Source organism: Rhinolophus sinicus, chromosome 1 (assembly GCF_057876585.1).
Source record: "Rhinolophus sinicus isolate RSI-liver-muscle chromosome 1, RSI-T2T, whole genome shotgun sequence".
NCBI classification, from domain to species: Eukaryota; Metazoa; Chordata; class Mammalia; order Chiroptera; family Rhinolophidae; genus Rhinolophus; species Rhinolophus sinicus.
The window spans coordinates 211822624-211837030 of record NC_142501.1 but is presented as its reverse complement, the minus strand read 5'-3'; the positions used below and the strand labels follow the sequence as shown (position 1 = coordinate 211837030).

Below are 14407 nucleotides of genomic sequence, written 5' to 3'. Positions count from 1 at the left end.
GAGTCCCCGGGATCCGAGGTCCCGAGGTGGAAAGGTCGCGGCGGCCGGGCGGGGCGGTTCCTCGGGCCCAGCCGGCTCACATCCCGACCGGGGAGCCCCGCGAGCTCGAGAAGGAAAACTTTTCGGCAAGTTCCGGAAAAGAAGCGTGTCAGGGCGCGCGTCTCACCGAGGGGCGGTCGAGCGCCGAGAGCCGCGGCAGCCCCACAATGTTCCCCGGGCCTCACGCGCTCGCCCGCGCGAGAGGAAGCGGCGGCCGCGAGGCGCAAGGGCGCCCAGGCAAAACCCGGACCAGCGCTGCCCTGCCCGCCCCGCCTCAAGCGCCCCCCCGCTCCCGCCGACGCTGCAGCAGGTGGCAGCGCCCCGCGCGCCTGGGTCCCCTTCCTCGCTCCCGGCCCGGCGCCCGCCGGAGGCCCTCAGTACCCGAGTTAGCGCGGTTCCGACGCCATCCCGGGGCCCGTGAGCCCGCACTCCAGGTCCTGTGGGACCCGCAACTTGCTAAGCGCAGACGTCGGGAGCGCAGTAGGCGGCAAGTCCCGCCGGCAGGTGCGCGAGGCGCCCGCGGCCAACCGCACAGCGCGCCCTCGCCCCCGCCCCGCGCGCCTCGCCCCGCCCCGCGCGCCCTCGCCCCGCCCCGCGCGCCCCGCCCCGCCCCCTATTGGCCGCGGCCGCTCTTAAGCCTGAGCTGCCGTCTCCCGCCGCGCCGCCGCCGCTTTTAGAGTTCGACGCTCTCCGCGCAGACCTTCCTCGGGCTTATTCGCCCGTCCGCCGCGGGCCCTAGAGCGGCGTCGCCGGCCCCGTCCTTCCCCGAGGGCCGAGCGGAGCCGCGAGGGGAGGCTTGAGGGTATCTTCGTATCCGCAAAGCCCCCGCGTACACCCGCCAGGGGCCCCCTTACCTGGTCGGCTCCACCCGCGGCCATCTTGGAAGTGGCAAGCGGACGGGAGGGGGCAGGGGCACGAGCGGGACAGGACCAGGCGTGGGGAGCCGAGCGGCGGAGCGCATCGATGGGAGCCCCTGCCCCAGAGGTTGGGTGGGCGGCGGAGGAGGGGCGTGGCCCCCACCGGGCCGCCGGCGGGAGGTTTGTGTGGGCTAACCGCCTCGGGCCCGGAACTGGCGGCCTCCCTGCCCAGCCTTAGTCTCTTAATCTGTAAAACGGGCTTTTCTGGGAGTTGCCCTTTATTGAGAACCGTGCCTGGCGTGGGACCTTTGAAAATTCCAAAGCCCAGGCTACACCCCAGGCCAATTAATCCGGATGTGAGGTACAGTTTTGGAAGTTGTGTAATGTGCACAGTTTGGAAACCGCTAGCCTAGCGTTTATGTGCATTACTTTGCGTCAACATTGCAGAAACGGCATGGACGGGGTCTGTGATCAAAGCCGTGTACAGAGTGGCTTGCCCAAGGTTCCAGGTCGGGTCAGTAGCTGAGGGGGGTCAGCAGCCAGATGCCCCGCCCAGACCACCCTCCAAAACCTTGCGAGACCCTGAATAAATAAGAAAGCTCTTGTTACCTAGTAACATCCTCCCTGTCCCCCTTCCAGAATGTGGGCTTCCTGAGTCAAATCGGGCTTCTCTTGTTTACTGCTATATTCCCTGGACCTGGCAAACAGCAGGCACTAACTATTTGTTGAATTATTATAGTCTGGGGACATCAAGGTAAAAGGAGAGACTCCAGTGGCTGGGAGCCAGGTTTGGGTTCTACACTAGGCTGGGATCCTGCCAACCAGGAGCCCCGAGGACTGTCACAGGCCGTTACCAGGGAGGAAACCTTGGAGAGACTGACCAGCTGAATCTAAGGGAGGCCTCGAGAGCACAGTGGTCAGGGACAGGAAGGCTAATCTCCATAGAAGCATCTGGAAACATGCATGCAAGATTACTTTGGGCTATGGTGATGCGGTAGTGCTGGTGGGGCCCAAGAACCCCAGATTTGTTTCTCCTGTCTCAGCTTTGCAAACTCTTAGCACCTGTTAGTTATGGCAGGAAAGGTGAGAACTTGAAAAGGGCATGCTCTTAAGCGAATACATTAACACCTTCGCAGGGCTTGATGCATAATAGAAGCTTTATCAATGCTTACATTTCTAGGTGGTTTTAAGGAAAAATAATGCCAGGTCTCCTTCAAAGCCCAGCGTGGCCTCTCCTCCCCAGCTTATTTTAAGAAAACACAGGAAAGTACAGGCTTGCTTCGGGCCTGACTTAATTCACAGTTTAATATATCAGATTAATAAATCTGCTTTGACAGTGTTCCTTGCGAGTCCCCAAATCCCTTCCAGCCCTCATTCTGAGTCTTAGCACTTTAAAATCCCACCATGACAAGGAACCATTGTTCTGAAACTAGAACAACACAAAAAAATGTGTGGTCCACAGATGCATTTGGCGCCCTCTGCCTGCCTTTTCCTCACCCTCTCCCCATCCTCCTGCACCCCAACCCCCTTGCCCCAGCCCAGAACCCTTCCCTGGAACTCACCTGTCGCTTAGACTCTCAGTGTGGTTTGACCCACCTCTTTCTCATCAGCACCCACAAGTGTCCTAAATAAATCCTCATCGCGACCTAAGTCTAACAATTAAAACTACAGTGAGCAAGAGTAGCTGCGTGGTCGTATGCCCTCGTGTCACCACTCAAAACCTCAGCACATCCTCGCCCCTGTCCATGCAGAGACAACTCAGGGTGGTCAGCGCCTTGTCCCCCCTCTGCTGGCTAACTGCTGAAGGCCTAGGTGAAGCCATGTTCCCCCCCATACAGACTTAACCCCGAAGTTCCCAGAATGCTTCTCATCTCACACTTGTTCCTTTGAGGGCTGTAAAGCTGGTGCTTGATGTAGACAAGTACCAGGCCTTGAGCTCCCTTTCCTGGGTTCCAGGCACAGGACTTCTAAGTGGCAGCCCCCGGGGCCCACCTAAGCCTCCTCCCCAACTTTCCCTGTCTCTACAAGGCTCATAGCACCTCCACCTCCCAAGCTGTGTGAGGGTTAAATGAGAAAGTCAGTGGGAGTGATGGACAAATGTAAGAACTGTCAGACTTTGTCAGTCGCGGGCATATTTGGGGAATGGGGCACCTCCCCAGCAATTTAATGTAGGGAAAGTGTCGGTCAACCCGTCAGGGTAAGAAGAGTCCCCACAGAGGGCCTTCTTCAAGCCTGACCTCTGAGCCTCCCCAACCTTGCTAAGCAGGAATGGGATGCTCTTCCCAGGATGCCCAATATCCATGGAAACCACTTCTGAGCCCACTCTGTGCCAGTCTCATGCTGGGACCTGGAACACTCGCGTGACGGACAGCTCACAATTCCTGTTACAAAGTCCCAGGCTCCTGGGGCACAGACAGGGCGCCTCACAAAAACAGCCACATCCCCTTGCAAGGAAAATGGTTAACTGACCAGATGCAGACCCCAGAAGCATCATAAGCAGGTGTCAGACCTGGCAGGACCCTTACAGATCCTTAAGCCCAGTCCTCTCATTCAGAGGGGAAACTGAGGCCCAGAGAGAGACAGGGAAGGGCCCAAGGTCAGGCGGGGTAGGAGGTCGGCACAGAGGTACCCAGGCCAGAGCCTCCTGCTCTGCCAAAGCCCCTGTTAATCTCAGGAGATACGGGGATCTAGTTTCCCAAACACATTTTGCCCTCAGTTTTCCCCCAGCCCCCGGGCTGTGAGCTCCATAAATATTTGTGGAAGGGGTGAGTAAATCTTGCTCATAACTGAACCTGGGGCCATCCCAGGTACCCTGTGCTGTGCTCGCTGTTTCACCTGGGGAACAGAGCCCCCCAACCTGCCAAGCTGGCACAACTGACTCCCATTCTGCAGGTGAGGAAACAGGCACTGGCAGGTGAGGCCACTCAGCCCAGGTCTCGGAGCTTTCCCTTCATTGACCAGAAGCTCCCTCCCACCCTCCTCGCCAAAGCTTCTGTTCAGAGCCACCGGGGGCCAGGGCATGAACAAAAGGAACCACACTCCACACGGAGCCCGCGCATCTGGCCATGGGCTCCCCCTACTGGGCAGAAGCAGATTGTGCAGCCTTCGTTTATTTCCAAAGAGCTGCCCTTTGGCCCAAAGGTGTTCAGAAATCCATGGCAAGGCTTCTTTCTCTCTTCTGCCTTTATTCCTTGCAGTCTTACCTCCTTCGCCATGGACGTGGGAGTTCTCATTTTTAGGACACAATGCCTAGAAATTAGGTTTCTCTTGTTGGTTCTGGAAACGGCAATATGCAGGAAAAAGCAGGCAGGAATAGCCCAGATAGCTGGAGGTCAGCCTTTCAGCAACCTCAGGCGCGTGGAAGACAGCCAGACACACACACACACACACACACACACACACACACAGAAAAGCGTCAGAACCACCGGAGTAGCCACCACGAGTGAGCTTCTGCACTTCGCTGCAGGAAGCAGCACTCAGACCCTCACACCAGAGCCATCAGCTTGTATTTTACTCAGTTTTAACAAGTGCAGTTACCAGTCTCATACGTGCACTAGACTAAAATCATTGAATTCAGGGAGGTGGGACTCCCAGAAGGACCGGGATGAGGCATGGCCGCAGCACAAGCAGCAGCAGCAGAAAAAGCTATAGCACTCAGCATCCCTGTGGTCCGATACCCTTGAAGGGAGCTATCCTTATCAAATTACCCCAAATTCAGGCAAAGCGTGTTGTAAGAAGATACCACAGCGTTATTTACATCAGTGAAATGGACATAATGTAGCTATCCAGCCAGGAGGGAAGGTTAACTAAGCGGAGCCATTTAAAACCACCTTTAAAAACCTGAGTATATAGCACAGAGGAAATGCTTATGTTACAAGAGTGATACTGAATTTTAAGTAAAGTATAATCAAAGGATATGGAATACTCATCATCCACAGGAATAAAGACAGTAAGAAACACCGACGTGAGTGTGAGAACACGCACGATTCTCTTCTGCCCCTCCCTAATTTGAAACGTTTAGATTTCCCCAGAACAAACATATGCCTTATTTACAAGGAAGGTGTGCTAAGATGTGGAGAAGCACAGTAACCTGGGGCCATCAGATGAGGGCTCTGAGCCACGGCCCCTTCTCACTAAATCCCCGAGATAAGCCAGGCAAGTACTGTTGGCGTTCTGTGAATGAGGAAACTCAAGCTCCAAGAGGTTAGGTAATCAGTGCAGGGCCAAGCACGCTTGCTGTTGCGAAGTGCTGACCACGGAGCCATGCGACTGCGGTGCATGGCCCACCTCTCTCAGCCCCAGCTACCCCGTGCTGCTGTATTTGACTCTGAACGTTTGAATCCAGGTGGGTCTGGCCCAAAATCCAAGGTCACTCCTTCCCAAAGCATCCCAAGTAATTGGCAGAAGCAAGTGACAGTGAAACCAACAGATCCTCCAAAAAATGGCCCCCATGGCTGGTGATGGTGGGACACCCAGGGATCCCCCGTGGCCTGTGGCTGATTGTTGAGAGGTGCCCAGTGCTGGAGGCTTCAAGGCTCTAGGTAGGAAGAAAACAGAAAGCACTTGGGGGCGGGGCTGCCTGTTACAGCACTCCACAGTGGAATTTTCCAAATAGCCTTGTTTTTTTAAAGGCATTACCCAGTTGCCTGCTGCTGCCACCACCAGAAAGCAAAGCCCGATTTAGAGGCTGCAGGAATCAGGTCTCATGTGGGAGCCACGTGAGGTGGGGGGCAGGGCACAGAGGTGGGCAGGGACATGCAGCTCTTTCCCACAGCAATGACCCACTGTGGGCAGCCTCCCCCCACCACACATGGCCCGAGCTCTCTCCAGGCTCCCAGAGCTCCCTGGTGCCCTCCAGCGCACCCCGAACTCTCTCACATCCCTTCCTCGGCACCTGCTGGCCCTCTGCCTGGAACTCTGGGAATCCCTTCCTCCTTTAATTCCTCCACCCCTCCGGGGGAGGCTCAAAACGGTACCCCAGGTATCCGGCCATCAGAACATCCCTGACTCTTAACCCACATTCCCCACCCCCACCCCCAGGCTGCCACTGGGCTCCAGCAGCTCGTGGGCCACCTCCCAGACACTCTATTGCCACGTAGGGTCTCTAGGTCCCGGGCAGAGGAGGGACTACCCGCAAAGCTTACTGAGCCCTGCACCACGTGTGTGTCTGCTCCCTCCATCCTGGCACCTGCCCTGGTGGCAGAGGCTCAGAAAGGGGAATCTTCCTGCCCACGGCGCACAGCTGCCAAGTCCACAGGCAGGACTTGAACCCAGGCCCTCTAACAGCTACACACACACACACACACACACACACACACTGGCCCCAGCTCCCTCGGCTATAGAAACTGGGTTCCTAAGTGTCCCAATACTCCAGCCCCTGTCCTTCCTCCCTCCTGCACCTGGCATGGTGGATGTTCCCAGCTCCCACGAAAACACCCCTTCCTCACCCCAGAGCAGCTGCCCCCTCCTCTTTAGAGAGGGCGCAGGTCTCAGCCTCCCCATCCCTGGGTCTGTGCCCTAAGGGGTCTCACCAGATCCCCAGGCCTGCCGACCTCCCTCCCATCACCCCCCCCTCAGGAGACCCGTCCCTCCGCCTGCCCAGCCACACCCCTCCTCCCCCTCTCTGAACCAGCGCTGTGCTAGGCACGGATACCCAGGAGCAAACAGACATGGCCCATCTCTGCCCTCAAAGGCCTCAGAAAGCTCCCGGAAAACCCTCGAGATTCTGCCAATCACAGTGATCGCGTGTACCCCACTCCCTTCTACGGAGGGCGACCTCGGGGCACAGAGCTGGTGAGTAGGCTCTTCTTGTTTTAATGGCGGTGGGGGGAGCTTCCCTAGGACCAGCCCAGAAGAGTGAGGGTGAGTGGGCCCAAGAGAAGCAAGGTAGGTGCCGGGCCAGTGTCCCAGGAGGTTGGCTGGGGTGACACAGCAGAGGGGACAGATCCACCCCTAAAATACTTTTTCCACTTCCACCCACCCACAGCCACCAGGGTGTTTCAAGGGGCTACCAGCCCCAATCCTTCCAGCCCTCACTTCCAGACCTGGCACCAGCCTCACCCTACAGCCCTCCTCGCCCCTCTCCCACCCAGACGCATTTTCCAAACACATTGCTCCTACCTCGATGGACTGACCCAGCCTCTCATCTTCTTTCCTCTGCCTGGACCGCCTTCCTCCTCCTGCCACATACCCCCTCCCCCAGCACCCACGCCTGGCAGAGCTGCTCACTCCCTCCTGAGGGGGCTCCAACCCCTTGGACGTCCCCTGTGTCCCTCTGTAGCTGACGTGTGGCAAGGGAACCAGATTCACCAAGGGGAGGTGGCACCAGAATTAAGGATCTCCCAAGTGCATGCAGCCTGGCCCGCGAGGGGCTCAGTAGTAAGTGCCTGCTGGATGAGTCTTCCTCCTCCCTCATGGGGGAGAGGGAAATGCCCCTAAACTCAGAACCAGGACAGGAACCACATGCGAAGGGCGCTCTCTGGAGCTGCAGGGGAGGCCTGGGCCCCCTGGACATACATAGCCTCCTTGGGTCCCGGTCAGCGGCCTCAAAAATTGTCTGCCCATCTGTCACCCCCGTTAGACCGTGAGCTTGACTGGCACGCAGGACATGCTCAGAGGATGGCTGTTCCAGACCCCGGAGTCCCACCACCGGGCCGCCAGCTGCCCCACGCGGCCTCCCTCCATAGGGCTGGGAGGTGGTCGGCCTGGAAAGGGAGGCATTGGCCTCATTTCTGTGTCGGCCTCCCCGTCCCAGGGGGGCTGTGCCGGGGCATTGGTTTCTGCAGCTTTCTGTGATCCACAGCTGTGCAGGGGAGCCAGACATGGCCAGGGAGGAAACCGCATTGTCAATGACCAGTCTGCAGAGTCATGGGCTGGACACGGACCCTCATGTCTCTTTCTAATGAAATGTGTAACTCATTCTGCAGGAAGTGCTGCTCCCCCTGAGTGTACGAAATCAATGACTGTGCCTCCTGGCTCCCCCTGCCCTGCCATGCCACTTGTCCTTATGTAGGGCAGAGCTGGGCACTCACGTTTCACCCTGCATCACCAGCCTGCTGAGTTCCGTGGTCCCAGAGTCAGGTGGGGTGAAGGTGCTGCCAGGCAGGGAAACTTGGGGAAAATTTATCTTTAAGTAAGAGCCTTCCAATAAAGAGAACTGCCTAGGCTTGCAGGGGCACCACAGCTTTCCGTCAAAGTCCTGAAAACTTACGCATGCGCATAGCTCAGGCAGGCTGGAGACCCTCTGAAGTTTATGTAGGAGAGATGAAGCTGTGATCTTTCTCACCACAGAACTAGGGCCGAGGGAGGTTTACTGATTTAGAAAAAGCCAATGCATTTCCAGCATCAGGCTGAGGACCCAGCACATAGTAGGCTCTTCATACATGTTTGGTGAATGAATGTTTACAAACCCTATTTGCAACCAAGGCCCAGAGACCCCCTTTTCCTCCTAGTTAGCAGTTTAAAGCCAACTGGAAGACATCCCGGTCCCCAAAAGACCCCCAGCTGCTGTCCCCATGTCCGCCGTGCCGATTCAGTAAGATCAGTGAGCAAGTAAGTCTCCACCGCTCACCAGCCTCGTCCAGGTAACAAAACACCTTCCCAAGTGCAATGCCACCAAGCCTGGGAGGAGCATTTGTGAGTGGGGACAGAGCTCAGTGTGAGGACGTCACCCAGAGGCCCAGGTCTCTCCACTTCCTCCCCAGCTTGGGAAGGGGGTGCAGGTGGAGGGGGTGGGTCTGGGGAATAGCACAGGCAGGGAAGTGAGGTGCCCAGAGGGGTCACCTGACCACATGGAGGAGGCGGGCTCACCCAGCACCCCAGCTGGGGCTTCACGGGGTGAGATGGAGGCTGCCAGCAGGACAGCCTGCCGGGCACAGATGGGGCGCCGAGACAGGCACAGGCTGTGTGGGTGGCGTGGCAGTGCCATAGCTCAGAGCCATGGCTGGCCACGGAGAGGCTCCCTCACCGAAGCAGTGCCAGACCACGCACAGGGGTCTGTGATCACGGCGGGCACAGTCTGCCCCGTGCCCCCTGGGGCTGGCGCCGGGCACGGCTGAGGTGGGCCACTCCTGTCATCCCTGGCTGGCAGCTTGCTGTGTGTGGGAGGCCGCTGCGGTCCTATCTGACACTTGTGACCAGCAGAACTGGGTCCTGAGCAGAGCCCCAGCAGATTCCCCCAGGCCCGTGATGAGAGCCTGATGGGGGCCAGGACAGGCGGAGGCCCTCAGGGAGCTGGGGTTTCGCACAGTTCAGGGTTCTTTCAGCAGAGGGAGCAGCTCCTGGGTGTCTGTGCTGCCACCCTTGGCTCCCAGTCTGAACCCCATCCAGGACGCCATATGCCCTCCAGGGACCTGAGCCCAGTTCTGCAGTCAGTCGCGGGTCCCCTGGAGGCTCTTCCCTCTGCCAGAGGGTCTGAGGGTGGAGGAGAAGGGAGGTGGGAAGTGGGCCCTGGCCTTGGGAGTGAGGAGCCCGCAGCAGGCCCAGTCACCACTGCTGGCCCAGCCACCAAGGGGCAGCAAGCCCCTTGGACTTGCCAAGTGAGCTGGCAATGGTCACCTCCACTGGCCAGGAAGGACAGGGTGGTGGGCACGTGGTCAGAGCAGGAACTTCTGCTGTGGGGAGCCTGACCCAGCCTCCTGAACCCGCCCCAGGACTCGGAGGTGCGTGGGGACAGAGGGAAGGGAGCAGGGAGGGCAAGTTGCACTCAGGAACTTGTCCTCCGTGCTAGGTAAGGAGGTGGAAGCTTTACCTGCCATGCCAACTGGCCTGGCCTAGCCCTGGAGGGAGCGGGTGGTGTCCTCACCCAGTCACACAGCTGGTGGGGGGAGGGCTCTTTACTTCATACCTCCTCAGGTGCCCAAGGAGGTTGTAGGAATGCCCAAGTTCTAGGCAGACCTGCCACATAGCTTCCGACACACATGCACCCACGGGGCACGAAGGGCCAGCATTCAGGTTGCTTCTATCTGGGCCTCTCCATCATCTGGAAGCTGGGGACCATCATCCCATCTGACTGTCGGCCGGGGGGCGGGGGGGCTCCCCAGGCCTGGGGCCCAAAAGATCCCCTGGACTGTGACAGGAAGTGGCAGCAGGGAGGACAAGTGGCCAGGCCCCCAGCTGCCCCTTCACCACAGGGCCACGCCCTCACACCAACCACCTCGGTGCAGCTCTGATGGGCACAGACGGCTCTGCCACTGCCCGGGCCTCCGGACTCTGGCCTGGCCAGCACCGGGAGGAATAGTGTGACCTCACTTTCAGGTGACAGGGCAGGACTGAGCCGGCCCCATGAGTCACATGATGGGCAGCAGCCAGCGGTGCAGGCCTCTGCAGGGCCTGACCCTGAGACCAAGGGAGAGCCAGGCGCTGGAAGCAGGGGCCGCCCGCACATGGGATTTTCTTGTTACCAGACTGGCGTGTGGCAACTTCTTTCTCATTTCCCCCTTTGCTCTCTTCCGGTCCAGTGACCACAGGGAGGGCAGGGCTGCGTCTCACTGACTTTGCACTCTAGTGTCTGTATGGCTGGACTGTCTCATCTTTACAGCCAAGCGAGGGGTCCTGCTGTGACCTCCACCTACACCCCAGGATGCCGAGGCATGGAGACGACCGACTCGCCCAAGGGTGCATGGCCAGAGGGTGGAAGAGCCAGGTTCCTCACCCAGCCATTCTTACTCAGTCTGGACTCCTGTAAATGGCTCCCGTATGATGCATAACTCACAACGATCAGAAAGATTACTTCACAAAAGCAGTTACCAACACCCTCTATATATGTTTTACTTAGTGGGATTTTGGCAAGATGGACATTTGGGGAGTGTCCAAGGGGCTCTGTAGTCACAGTGCCCAGTTTGAGTCCTGGCTCCACCTTTCACTAAGGTGTACGATATCAGCAAGTGTGTAACTTCTCACCGTGCCTCAGTTTTCCCATCCATAAGAATGGGGGTATTTACGTACCTCATAGGGTTAGTCAGCACTGCATGGTGCCTAGAAGAACGCTTGGCACACGGCGAGTCCCCAGCGCTGGCTGTGACTATTACTAGCACAGACAATACCAACACATCCAGTGTTAGGTGGTGGTGTCATCACCAGTCATTGCTGCCTTGGTAAAATGAGGCAACGGTCCCTGAGAATGCTCTTAGCCACTTACCCCAGTGATGCAAGGCCAGCAGCGGGGACCCGAGCTGAAGCTCATTTCCCAGCCTGTGCTCGCCATGTACCCAGCCTGAGGCAACCCGCCAGGTACTTTCAAGGGAAAGCGGGGCTGGGCCCGCCTTTCTGTTCCTGGACTGCCGTGCAGACACAGGCCACCGGGCAATGTCATAGCCACTTACCCCATGTGCCCAGAGCCTGCACATGTTATCTGCAGTGGCAGCAGTGGCCTGAGCAATTTTAGATGCAAGTTATTGCATCTAAAGAGGCCTCTACACCCCTTGGTTGTTCAAAAGGCACTCAGCTGTGACAGGAGAACTCCTAGGGACAGTGACAGGCCAGAGCCCCGTCTCTGTGTGGCCAGCTACCATGCACAGAGCACCCCACCCTGCTCTTGCAGGTGTGGGCACTTGTGAATCATGCTGACAGTATTTAAAGAACCAGAGCAAAGGGGGAGTATTTGGTCAGCGTGGCCGCCAGGCACACACCTACGTCCTGAGGTTACATAGATCTGAAAGGAACTTCCTGTTGGATGGCCCATGGCACCTGTACAGGGGCTGCCCTGCTGTAGTAACGCCCTCCAGTCCTGTGTCTGTGCCACCTCCCACCCCACCGGACACTGCCCACGGCCACCACACCCAGAAGACAGATCCTGGAACGATGCCCACGGACAGGTCAGTCAAAAGCTAGCAACTCAGAGGGCGTAGGCACAAGGCACTGCTTTAAGCATCTGACTTGCATTTACTTACCCAAGGTCACGGAGCCAACAGCAGTCGGGCCTGGGGTTCCACACTGAAAGAGCCCATGCAGACATCACTTCAAATCAGGGCCAGTAAGGACTCTACAGAAATGGCGCCGGGTGGCTGGCCAACTAGCGGGGGGAATGAGGCTGAATCCATAAGCCTCACTCTTTGTATGCAACATATGCTTCACCGATTACCTCTACAGAAAGCATATAGGTTCTAGAAAAACATGGGAGAACAGTTTTATCCTCCTAGGATGGAGAAAGCATTTAAAAACATGCCCACACATTCCAGTAACCATAGAGAAAAAAAGGGACAGGACACAATTTAAATCCTCCTGTACGGAACCCATGTCCTTTGCCCAGACAAAAAGCAAATGCTAACCTGAAAACAAGTACTTGCCTCAGGTAAGCAAAGGTATCAGCTTGGGGACAGTGAGAGCAGGTGTCCAGCGTGGAAACAGGCCCTCGGTTTCATACAAGTTGGCAACATCAGCGCTGGCAGCAGGCATTCCAGAGGCTGGAATTCCCCTCAGGAGCGATGTTTGAGGAGGGCCACAGAACTGCCATCCAGAATACGGGACGTATAATAATGCTGACCAATGGAAGACCTGTTAAATCTATATAATGGCATAATACAGCTATAAAATTATGTAGACCTAGAATTACTGACATAAAAGACGTTGGAGTAAAAACCTGTGTCTGTGTCTGAAGTTACAGATGAGCAGGTATAGTACAACTCTTTCGTGTAAATTTCTCTCTCTCTCTCTCTCTCTCTCTGTGTGTGTATATATATATATATATATATACACATACATACATATATTCATAGGTACATTTGGCTGCCTAGAAGTGTTTTGCACAAATGTCAGAAGCTACATCTCGGGGTGATGGAAATATAAATGACTCTTCCTTTATACTTCCTTTAAAATACATTGGTTTCTTTTCTACAATGAACATTATCATGTTAATATATACAGTATACACAGAATTTTTTTTTTTTCCAGGACAGAAAGACTAAGCTTTGCAGGATTCAGGGCGTCGTTGGAGGGGAGGGAGAAGGGGAGGAGATGGACTCATTTCTCGGCAGCCCCCTCACCCCACTTTCTTCTCCAGCAAAGCAGAATGCCTGCGTTTTCGGCAATACCTGTCAGAAGGGATCCCCTTCACTTGGGATGCTGTGACCCGCGCACTTTCTGTCTTCCCCTGATACACAATTAAGAGGCGGCTGGGGGAACGGGGGTTTTGCTATGATAAATAAAGACAACCAACTTTTTTGAAATTTTTTATTTGGTGTTAACTCCACAAGAAAACAAAAAAAATCAGTTACTCTGGTGTACGTGAAATCAGAACAATACAACCACGGGAAAAAAAAAATCTCAGCCCAGGAGTGGAAACTGACACTTTGAGTGCTATGGACACGCAATGCGCTTCACACCACAGTGCGGTTCAGCGTGTTGCCAACTTTTTAAAAACTGCTTTTTCCTTTGTGATCATCCAGTCACAAAACTAAAAATCACACTTTCAACTCTACGGCCGCAAGCCTCTGGGCCTCAGCCACTTAGCTGTGAAGACAAATAAATCCATAATCTGTTACCCCCTCGCTCATCTGTGATCTGCCCCCATCCCCCCGTGGAAGGTGCACTTAACTTCCCGCCCGCGTGTCAGGAAGTCTGCGCTTCTACCACCTGGAGCCCTTGCTGCTCCAAAGCAGCTGTCCAGTTGACGAGCTACAGGTGTGTCTGAGACACATTTATTTGGTCTCTGCTACATAGCGACGATTTCTAGGATGATAGTCACTGTAGTGATTTTAGGAATTTACAACTTCCAATTCTTTTTTGCCTTTGCTGTTAAATTATATTTCAGTGCAGATGCTAATCAACTTTTTAGGAAGCTCCGGAAGAAAGAAAAATACATAAAACCTTATAAAGTCTGTAAATAAATAACAGCAACATAAAATCTTACACACGCGCACGCACCACACACATACATACACACACACACACACACACACACACACACACAAACCCACTTTAAAGTGTCAAAAGCTGTGCTGTATAAAAACAAACCCTGACATGTGGTGAGATCCAACCCAACGGTCCATCAGGTTTCTCACAGTGAGGACGCACAGAACCCGGGAGAACTCCACAGCCTCGGAGGGAATTTTCTGTGTCATCAACTAAGAAAAAGGCAACAAAACCCAACGCTCAAAGCAAATTGCGTATTTCTCAGCCAGGTCAGCTCCCAGCTGGTGAACCCGAGGTGTGATCTGCCGCCAAGAACCAGTGGTGAAGCGGTCTTGTCCGTGTTAGGCTCTTCTGCTGGTCCTGACGTTACAGACACGCTAAACTGATTTCACACCTTAGGTTTTTAAAAAAATAAGGAGTTGGTTCAAAAAGAAAGACAATTTAAAATGTTTAGGCTTTGCAAATATTGCTCCTCCGAACGCCAAGCTGTCGCACCGCAGTGTGACAGCTTGAGGAGGTGATCACGAAGGATGGGGACGTGTACGAGATGCGCTGGCCCTGGGTTCCCAGGACAATGGGAAGCGAGTCCCACGCGGCAATCACATAGGCGTGGGAGAAATCATCGCTGCCCGCCCCCAACCCACCACACACAGAACTTGCCC

At 55.7% G+C, this 14407-nt stretch overlaps 1 protein-coding gene across 3 annotated transcripts in view; it reads right to left on the bottom strand.

Moving 5' to 3' along the window:
- The window catches only part of TBC1D14 (TBC1 domain family member 14), a 94853-nt gene extending 93853 nt beyond the window's left edge, over positions 1 to 1000 (bottom strand). The window contains exon 1 of one of the 3 annotated variants that reach the window (XM_019748196.3): positions 894 to 1000. The gene's annotated coding sequence lies outside the window, so the exon portion shown is untranslated. Of the gene's footprint in view, positions 1 to 166; positions 190 to 420; positions 595 to 893 lie in introns of those variants that run through there. The other 2 variants (XM_019748195.3, XM_074320881.2) reach the window with 2 other exon arrangements.
- Positions 1001 to 14407: the final 13407 nt, after the last annotated feature.